Below are 10,132 nucleotides of genomic sequence, written 5' to 3'. Positions count from 1 at the left end.
GTCCAATAGCCACGTTTAGGATGCCACTAGGTACACTGAGTGTTTGCTAGTATAATGGCTTAGTTATAATGAGTTGGAGTGTGCAATGCAGGCAGAGGTGCTGCAAATATCTTTGCACTAGTGGGACTATAGCAAAGTCCAATAGCCACGTTTAGGATGCCACTAGGTACACTGAGTGTTTGCTAGTATAATGGCTTAGTTATAATGAGTTGGAGTGTGCAATGCAGGCAGAGGTGCTGCAAATATCTGTGCACTACTGGGACTATTATACAGAAGTCCAACAGCCACGTTTAGGATGCCACTAGGTTCACTCAGTGTTTGCTAGTATAATGGCTTAGTTATAATGAGTTGGAGTGTGCAATGCAGGTAGAGGTGCTGCAAATGTCTTTGCACTAGTGTGACTAGACAAAAGTCCAATAGCCACGTTTAGGATGCCACTAGGTACACTGAGTGTTTGCTAGTATAATGGCTTAGTTATAATGAGTTGGAGTGTGCAGAGGACAGGAGGGTACAGTGCCAGGATTGTGGGGCTCTGGGTAGAGGAATGGAAGCCTGCCTTTCTATTCCCTCCTAATGGGGAAATGCAGCGACGAAATCCCTGACCTTAGCTACACAGACGCTGTCTCTGTTTTCAGGACCTGTCACCTTAACTCTGACCCTGCCCGTACGAGCCCTTAAAAGGACTGATGGAAAGTGCTATCCCTATGCTGTCCAGCGCTGTGTATGGAGCGCATACAGCAGTATCGGTGATAGGACAAAGGACGGAGCTGCGCCAGTGATGTCTGACACCAAGGACGCAGAAGAGATAATGGCATCCGGACGGCCAGATACTCGTTTTTATAATGCAGGGACATGTGACATGGACATCCTATCACACATGCCGTTGCTTCTCTGGCTAAAAGTCCACTTAGCTGTGTGTGTGTCTGGGATTGGCTGACATAATGGCCCTCCCCACTACACGCGCGCGCTTAGGGAAGGAAGACAAGGAAAAAAAAAAAAAATGGCGATCGCCATTATACAAACAGCAGTGATCTGAAGGCGCTGTTCACGCACACTATACACTGAAATTTCATAATAGTGTGAGTCACAGAGTGACTTACACTATTACAGCGGAAAGCCAGCTAGGAATTAGCTGTTTTTTTGCTGCTAGAACCGTTCTCGAACGTTTATAGAACTATCAAGCTTTTGCAAAAAGCTCGAGTTCTAGTTCGATCTAGAACAGGCCCCAAAATCACTCGAGCCTAGAACTGGAGAACCTAGAACCGCGCTCAACTCTAGTTATTAACCCGGGCGAAGCCAGGTAGTACAGCTAGTGTATATATAAAGCTGAATGTGTGTGTGTGTGTGCGTGTGTGTGTGTGTATGTCCGGGATTGGCATCTGCACCGTCGCAGCAACAGCCACAAAATTTTGCACACTCACACGTCTGGACCCCGAGAGCGTCATAGGCTATGTTGTGAGGTGAGATTTTAACCCTGCGCGTTCCAATTTACCAATCAATTTTGCCCCTATCTACATAATGGGGAAAAAGTGAAACGAAAAGTGTATCCGCACCGCAATACTTTTAATACACCGTACTTTTAATAATTACATTTCTCTCTATTTGTTTTGTGTTTTTTGTGTGCAGAATAAATTTTTGTTAATACATTCTATATTGTTAATAACAGTTATTAACCTGGGCGAAGTCGGGTAGTACAGCTAGTGTGTATATATATATATATATATATATATATATATAATTTTGTGGGGTTTTTTCACACATCACTGTTGTATAAGCAGTGGGTGAAATAAGCATTGAACACCTCACCAATTTTCTAAGTAAATATATTTTTCAAGGTGCTATTGACATAATTTTTTACTAGATGTCGGTAAGAACGCATTCAATCCACACAGGCAAATAAGTCAAACCATAGATGTCCATAAATTAGGATACGTGTAAAATGAGAAATGACACCAGGAAATATTATTGAACACACTCACTGAAATGTATTTAATACTTCATAGAAATTTGGTAGTGATGATAGTTTTAAAACGCCTCCTGTATTGAGAAACTAGTCACATGCATTGCTCAGGCATGATTTTGGCCATTCTTCCACACATCCACTCTTCACACTCTAAAGGTTTTGTAGGCTCCTCCTATGAACTCTGAGCCTTAGTTCCTGACATAAATTTTCTATTGGATTTAGGTCAGGTGATTAGCTGGGCCATTCTAGCCTTTATTGTCTTAGTCTATGTGCACATGTTGCTTTTTTTTCAGTGCGGAAAAAAACGCACCCTCTGGCAGAGGGGAGAATTGTAAACAATGCTTTTTGAGGAAAACGCATCGAAAACGCATGCGTTTTTTATGCGTTTTTCATGCGTTTTTTTAGGTGCGTTTTTTTAAGACTTGTCAGTGTTAATAAAGTTGGTTGAACACAGACCTTTGGAAAAAAACCCTGTGATGTCATTTCCTTCTCCACATTCTGTTTGGATAAATGGGAGGGCTTGGAATGGAAGGAGCACCATTTGAATTTTGGAAAAGTTGAAATAAACTTCGCGCACCATGTCACATTAGCAGGGCCCCTTGGGTACCTATACGTCAGAAAACCCCCACAAGTGACCCCATTTTGGAATCTGCACCCCTCAAGGATTTTATTCAGGAGTATATTAAGCATTTTGAATCCACAGCTACTTCCCCCAAAATGTTGCTGTAGCAACAATATTCTCACTTTTAGGCCCGTTTCACACGTCAGTGAAAAACACTGACGTTTTTCACTGGCGTGTAAAACACGCACATGTCCCTCCGTGTGCCGTGAATCACGGCACACGTGGGTTGTCTAAGTGCAATCCAGGCTCCGTTCTCCGTGGCCCGTGATTGCACTCAGTAATCATCTCACCTGTGCCCGCTCCCGCTCTTCATGGTGCTGATCGCTCCCGCGGTGCAGCATCCAGCCGGCGGTGACCCCAGCAGCATCTGCTTCCGGGTCGGCTGTGTCGCGCATCATGAATATGCGCGACAATAATGAGCCGGCTCAGAAGCAGCAAGCTGCACGGGCTGCAGAGGACATCGCTGGACGCCGGGTGAGTTAAATTGATTTTTATTTTAAAAGCACGTTTTTTTCTGGCACGTGTTTCACGGATCACACCACTGCGTGGTCCGTGGAACATCAGTGATGCCAGAAAAAAATGAACATGTCTCCGTGCGGCAATCAGGCACACGCGGGTACGCCGCACGGAGACACGTTCAGTGAAAAATCACTGATGTGTGAGCAGACCCATTCATTATAATGGGTCTGCGTATGTCAGTGATTCTGGTACGTTTAAAAAAAGCACAAACGTACCAGAATCACTGACGTGTGAAACAGGCCTAAGGCTATGTGGCCATGATCCAGCGACACGGCGTCTAGTACACAGTGTCAGCCTTCCTGCAGCTGCCCATGCCCACGATTTGGGTTCAGTCTGCTGTGGAGCTCTATGCTACCTGCAGAGAACACTCTCGTCTCCGCAGCATAAATTGACATGCTGAGGCTCGGGAAGCCACGCCACCGGTCAGTTTATGCTGCGGAGAAAAGAAGCACAGTGGGCATGGGATCTCCAAAAATTCTTCCACTGTGCTTCTACTGCACAACGCAGCGTTATGGACGCAGGGAAAACACTCAGCGCCCATAACGCTGCAAACCCTGATTGTGGGCACACAGCCTAAAAAGCGTCAATGGATGAATGGATGTCAAATATATATAACGTCCCACCTCCGCCTGCATATTCTAAGCTGGCACCTTTAGTACCTTTCATGTGGCACTAAAGGGTGCCTAGCTTAGTATTTATCCAAAAAAAACAAAAACAAAACAATGAAAAAATGGCGTGGGGTCCCCCCTATTTTTGATAGCCAGTCAGGGTAAAGCAGACAGCTGTAGCCTGCAAACCACAGCTGTCAGCTTCATCTTGTCTGGTGATCAATTTGGAGGGCTCCCCAGGCTTTTTTTTTTATTTATAAATAAAGAATTAAAAAAAAACAAATAACGTGGGGTCCCCCCAAATTAGATCACCAGCCAAGGTGAAGCTGACAGCTGGGGTCTGGTATTCTCAGGGTGGGAAGAGCCATGGTTATTGGACTCTTCCCAGCCTAAAAATAGCAGGCCACAGCCGCCCCAGAAGTGGCTCATCCATTAGATGCGCCAATCCTGGCACTTCGCCCCAACTCATCCCGCGCCCTGGTGCGTTGGCAAACGGGGTAATAAATGGGGTTGATACCAGATGTGTAATGTCACCTGGCATCAAGCCCAGCAATTAGTGATGTCACGGCGTCTATCAGATACCAGACATAACTAATTGACAGTAAACAAAAGCAAAAAAAAATGACAAAATTTTTTATTAGAAAAAACACTCCCCAAATCATTCCCTTGTTCTCCAATTTAATCAAAAAATTTGAAAAAAATGGGTCCGCCGAAATCCATTTGGACGTCCCACGTCGCCTCTGGACCTTCTAGAATATGGGGGCACGTTCAGGGAACGTATCCCCCATTTTCCAGTAGGGCAGACCCTCCATTTGAGGAGAGTGGGTGCCAAAAATCTGCACCCACTCTCTCCGGGTCACAGCTGCAGAGTGCGAGCAGCCAGCACAGCTCTGAACACAGTGCTGGCTGTCAGCTGCTCTGCTCATGTGACCGGCCAGCGTTCACTGTGAAGGAGGAGGGGGCCGCGGGGGATCAGCGCTGCGACCGGACAGGTAAGGGGGAATACCGGGGGAATAGGGGGTGACCTGGCAGGGCCTGGGAGGCATTTTTCTGTCGCATGTCTCAAGGCACATGCGACAGAAATCATAGGAGCAGGGCGGCCGGTGTGCTACTGTGCGCGCGGCCATGTTAGATTTTCGGGAGGGGGGTCGGGGGTCGGGGCGGGCACTTTGGCGACACCGGGGGCTTTCCAGGACTTTGCCAGGAAGTGAGGTCAACAGGAAACCTCTTATCATAACCACCAACCTCGGGTATGTCCCCCATGAGTTTTTGCCTCTCGACTACTCCATACTTTTCTCCTTTTCTCTTTTTCCTATGCTTCCCTCTCCTCTCTTCTTGTTTTCCCCTCTTTCCTTTCCCTTTTATTTTCCTTCTTGTCCCTGTTTTCTCATTCTTTCTCTTTCTATATCTTCAGATCTTCCTCCCTTTATTCCTGGCGGTTATATTCTCTTGTACTACACCCTACACCACGACAATTGTCTCCCATTACCTTCACATTCCCAATCAGGTTATTTCATGTTTTCTCCTGATGTAATGTCATGATGCAAATTGTAAAAAAATTTTCTGTTTGTTTTTCTTTCCCATACCATGTTTGTATTAGTACTCTTGGCCCCTGGTGAAGGCTCCTGTGAGAGCCGCAACGTTGGGCAGTACATTATTTTGGTGAAAAATAAAGAAACTTTGTTTAAGCATATTATACCTGGACTTGACCGGATTCTTTTCATATACTGTGTGCCGGGACTACCCCCTTGATTGACTATTTTTTTCTCCCGAGCACCAGGATTATAGCAGCTGAGCACAACTTATCCTCCCCTGTAACAGGAAACCTCTTGACCTCACTTCCAGGTAAATTCCTGTGTTCTGGCATGCCAACAAAGCCCGCGGACCGCAACAAAAAAGCAGCTCACTGCGGTGTAGCTGCGTTCTGACCCACATCATTGATTCAATGGGGGAGAGAACGCAGCCACACCGCACAAAAGAAGTGACATGCTGCTTTTCTTTCCGCACCGATTTTTGGCATCCAAAACGCTGCGTTTAGAAACGCAGCGTGTGCACTGATTTTTCGGCTTTCTCATACACTTTGCTGGGAAAGCTGAACGCATGCAATTTGCCACTGAAACGCTGCGGTTGTAAACGCAGCGTTTCCGCGGTAAAAAACGCAACGTGTGCACACAGCCTTACTCTGAATCTATTGAGAGTTTCCTCACGACGGTGCATACCAAATGAAAAACTTCACCAAATTTACTCAGTGGCTTGTGCCTGATTATGAATTAATCGTATCCTACCTCACCACGCCTCCTCAATAGGACTGGCATGTTTTAATGAACTGGTTTCTTAGCTTATTTTTATGTGTGTCCTCCATCAAAGTTCTTCTTAGTGTCTTCACAGGCATGAAGAGTCCTGGAACATCCAGCTGGACGCACATACTTATTGATTATACCAAACAAAACCTTACATTAATATATAAATGCTCATCACAAATAGTGAACAATAAGATGTTTATTATTTTATGCTTTCCAGGCATTTGCTGACATGTAATAAGGAATATACAGTTGAATCCAGAAGTTTCCATTCACTATCTAAAAAGACACGTCTGCATGTTTTTCTCACTATCTGACATGAAATTAGAATAAACCTTTCACATTTTAGATCAATTAGGAACCAAAATTCTTTGTATTTTCTAAATGCCAGAATAATGAAAGAGAAAGAATGTTTTAAGGCATTTTTATTACTTTCTGCAAAGTCAAAAGTTTCCATCCATTTCATTAGTATTTGGTACCATTGCCCTTAAACTGTATGCCTTGGGTCAAACATATTGGATATCCTTCCACAAGCTTCTCACAATAGTTGGTAGGAATTTGGGCTCATTCCTCCTGACAGAACTGGTGTAACTGAGCCATGTTTGTAGGTCACCTTGCTCTCACCGGCCTCTTCAGCTTTGCCCATAAATTTTCAATAGGAATAAGATCAGGGTTTTGTGATGGCCACTCCAGAACATTGACTTTGTTAATCTTAAGCCACTTTGTAACCAGTTTTATGCTTTTGGTCATTGTCCATTTGGAAGACCTATTTCTACCCAAGCTTTAAGTTAACGGCTGATGTTTTGAGATGGATGTTGCTTCAGTATTTCCACGTAATCTTCTTAATCATGATGCCATCTATTTTGGGAAATGCACCAGTCCCTCCTGCAGCAAAACAAGTCACAACATGATGCTGCCACCCCCCATATTCCACAGTTGGGATGATGTTCTTAGGCTTTAAAGCTTCTCTCTTTTTCCTCCAAACATAACGATGGTCATTATGGCCAAACAGTACAATTTTAGTTTCATCAGACTACAGTGTCTGCAAAAATTAAAGTTTTTGTTCCCATGTGCATTTACAAACATTAAGCTGGCTTTTTTATGTTTCTTTTGGAGTAAGGCTATGTGCCCACGGGACTATGTATCTGCGGATTTTTCTGCATCAAAATCCGCAGCTTCCCGCAAAATCCGCACCTTTTCATAGGTGCGGATTTTGGTGCGAATTTTGCGATTTTTTTTTTTTTCAATTTTATAGCCAAAATCCGGACGAAAATCCGCAACAATAATTGACATGTTGCAGATTTTTCCGCACGAAAATCCGCACGATTTCCGCTGCGGAAAAATCCGCAGCGTGGACACAGCATTTCCCAAATGCCATAGAAAGGGCTGAGGAGTAGCTGTGCTGCAGATTTTCGGAAAATCCGCGGCTTTTCCGCGAGAAATCCGCGGCAAAATCCGCGCATTTTTCGCAGCGTGGGCACATAGCCTAATGGCTTCTTCCTGGCAGAGTGGTCTTTCAGCCCATGTTGATACAGTACTCATTTCACTGTGGATAGTGAGACAATCATACCAGTTTCTGCCAGCATCTTCACAAGGTCTTTTGCTTTTGTTCTTGGGTTGATATGCACATGTCTGACCAAAGTACATTCATCTCTGGTACACAGAACCCATCTCCTTCCTGAGCGTTATGATGGCTGGACATTCTCATCTTGTTTGTACTTATGTATAATTGTTTGTACAGATGAATAAGGCACCTTCAGGTATCTGGAAATTACACCCAAGGATGAACCAGACCTGGACAAAACCACAATTCTCTTCCTCAGATTTTGGCTGATTTCTTTTGACTTTCCCATGATGCTACACAAAGAAGCAGTGTGTTTCAGGTGTGCATTAATATACATCTACAGGTGTGTCACTAATTAACTTAGATGTTGCCAATAAACCTATAAGAAGCTTTCAAAGATATGACCTCATCATATGGGCTGTCCCATATTGTTTAGTATTGTGTAGTACTCTTAGGTGCACTTTGCAGACTACGATATCGCAGGTGCGATGTCGGTGGGGTCAAATTGAAAGTGACGCACATCCGGCGTCGTAGGCGATATCATAGTGTGTAAAGCCTTTTTGATACGATTAACGAGCGCAAAAGCGTCGTAATCGTATCATCGGTGTAGTGTCTGTCATTTCCATAATTTGGAAATGACCGATGTTACGATGTTGTTCCTCGTTCCAGCGGCATCACACATCGCTGTGTGTGAAGCCACAGGAGCGAGGAACATCTCCTACCTGCGTCTTGCGGCTCACGCCGGCTATGTGGAAGGAAGGAGGTGGGTGGGATGTTTACGTCCCGCTCATCTCCGCCCCTCCGCTTCTATTGGCCGCCTGCCGTGTGACGTCGCTATGACGCCGCACGACCCGCCCCCTTAATAAGGAGGCAGGTCGCCGGCCAGAGCTACGTCGCAGCGCAGGTAAGTCTATGTGAAGCTGCCGTAGCGATAATGTTCGCTACGGCAGCTATCACAAGAGATCGCAGCTGCGACGGGGCGGGGACTATCACGCTCGGCATCGCAACATCGGCTTGCGATGTCATAGTGTGCAAAGTGCCCCTTAGTGTATGTAAACTTTTGGCTTTGTAGAAATTAATAAAAATGCCTTAAAACATTCTCTCTCTCTCATTATTCTGGCATTTGGTAAATATAAATAGTTTTGGTTCCTAATTGACCAAAAATGGAAAAGGTTTATTCTAATTTCATGTCAGATAGTGAATGTAAACTGCTAGTTTCAACTGTACATACGCAGACATAGTAGTTACCGATTTACCATATTCCTTAATATTACGTTACACTGCTGTATTATTTTTCTGTTGGTGGTTTCATAATTGGAAAAAGAATTCGAGCTCCCCCTTTTCTCCTGCTCATAGCTTTAAGCCTCACACAGATGGAAATAATTACTTCCAAGAACATTTGTTTTTTGAGTACTTTCGCTTGTTTTTCTCCATCAGTACAGACCACTATGTGATTACTTCATCTTTCACTCCTGATCCATTCAAGTTCCTGTCGAATGAAAAGGTTTGAATATAACCAAAAAAGAAAACTTCAATCACCAGACTTATATTTAGCTTATGAACTATGTCACAGTGATGATAAATCAAAATGTGCCGTATCCTCACTACGGCCAGTGCATTTCATGTTTTATTAAGAAGTTTAATTTGTTTAATCTGATTTTTTATGAATAACTAAACTTCTCAGATTAAGGGCTTGAATAAACGGCTGTATATTCTCTCATCTGAAAGAATCGGGCCAATTATGCAAATGATACTCGGCTCAAACGCTGATCTGAAGCGAATCACGCACCGAAACGGAGGACACTGTCAGAAGAAGATGGAGAACAAAATCTCTCCACCTTCTCCTTCCTGTGAGTCCGCGGATGACATCCAAGTGCAGACCGATGGTTTCCACTCACTCCCTTGCATGGCCGACTGCTAGGTGAATATCAGATCAAAGTCGGACATCCAGCTATTTTTTTCTTGGACAGACACTGTCCAAGGAAAAAAATTATCAAGTGCACTGCCCCATAGACTAACGTTGGGCTGAGCATGATCCATTGTGTTGTTGTGAGATCAAACTTGGACCCAAAATACATCCATCTGCACCTACCCTGAAGCCTATTAATCCAGTTAGGCTTAAAAAGAGGTTTTCTTGTTTTAAAAAAAAAACAACATTTTCCTGGTTGCAGTTTGTAGATGGTTTAAAAAATAAACTGTGCTTTTTTCACCCTCCCCTGGTCCATCGATGAAGTTTCCAACACTGCTCATGGTGTTTTGTTATTTTCTGCAGCACTGATATCACTTTAACAGCGCAGCAGCCAATCAGTGATCTCAGTGGCTTGTGACATCAGATCGAGCATAGCTGCTGAGCTCAGTTTTTGTCTGCACCGCTGTCCTGGACCCGTGGAGGGTAAGTAAAAAAAAAATGTGTTTGTTTTAAAAAAAAAACTGCAGTCAAGTGAGAGGGGATTTCCACAAACTGCAGACAAGTGAGAGGGGATTTCCACAAACTGCAGTCAAGTGAGAGGGGATTTCCACAAACTGCAGTCAAGGGGGAGGAGTTTTCCAGAATCA

Source organism: Anomaloglossus baeobatrachus, chromosome 2, assembly GCF_048569485.1.
Source record: "Anomaloglossus baeobatrachus isolate aAnoBae1 chromosome 2, aAnoBae1.hap1, whole genome shotgun sequence".
Classification (NCBI taxonomy): domain Eukaryota; kingdom Metazoa; phylum Chordata; class Amphibia; order Anura; family Aromobatidae; genus Anomaloglossus; species Anomaloglossus baeobatrachus.
Note: the sequence above shows the minus strand (reverse complement) of the source record.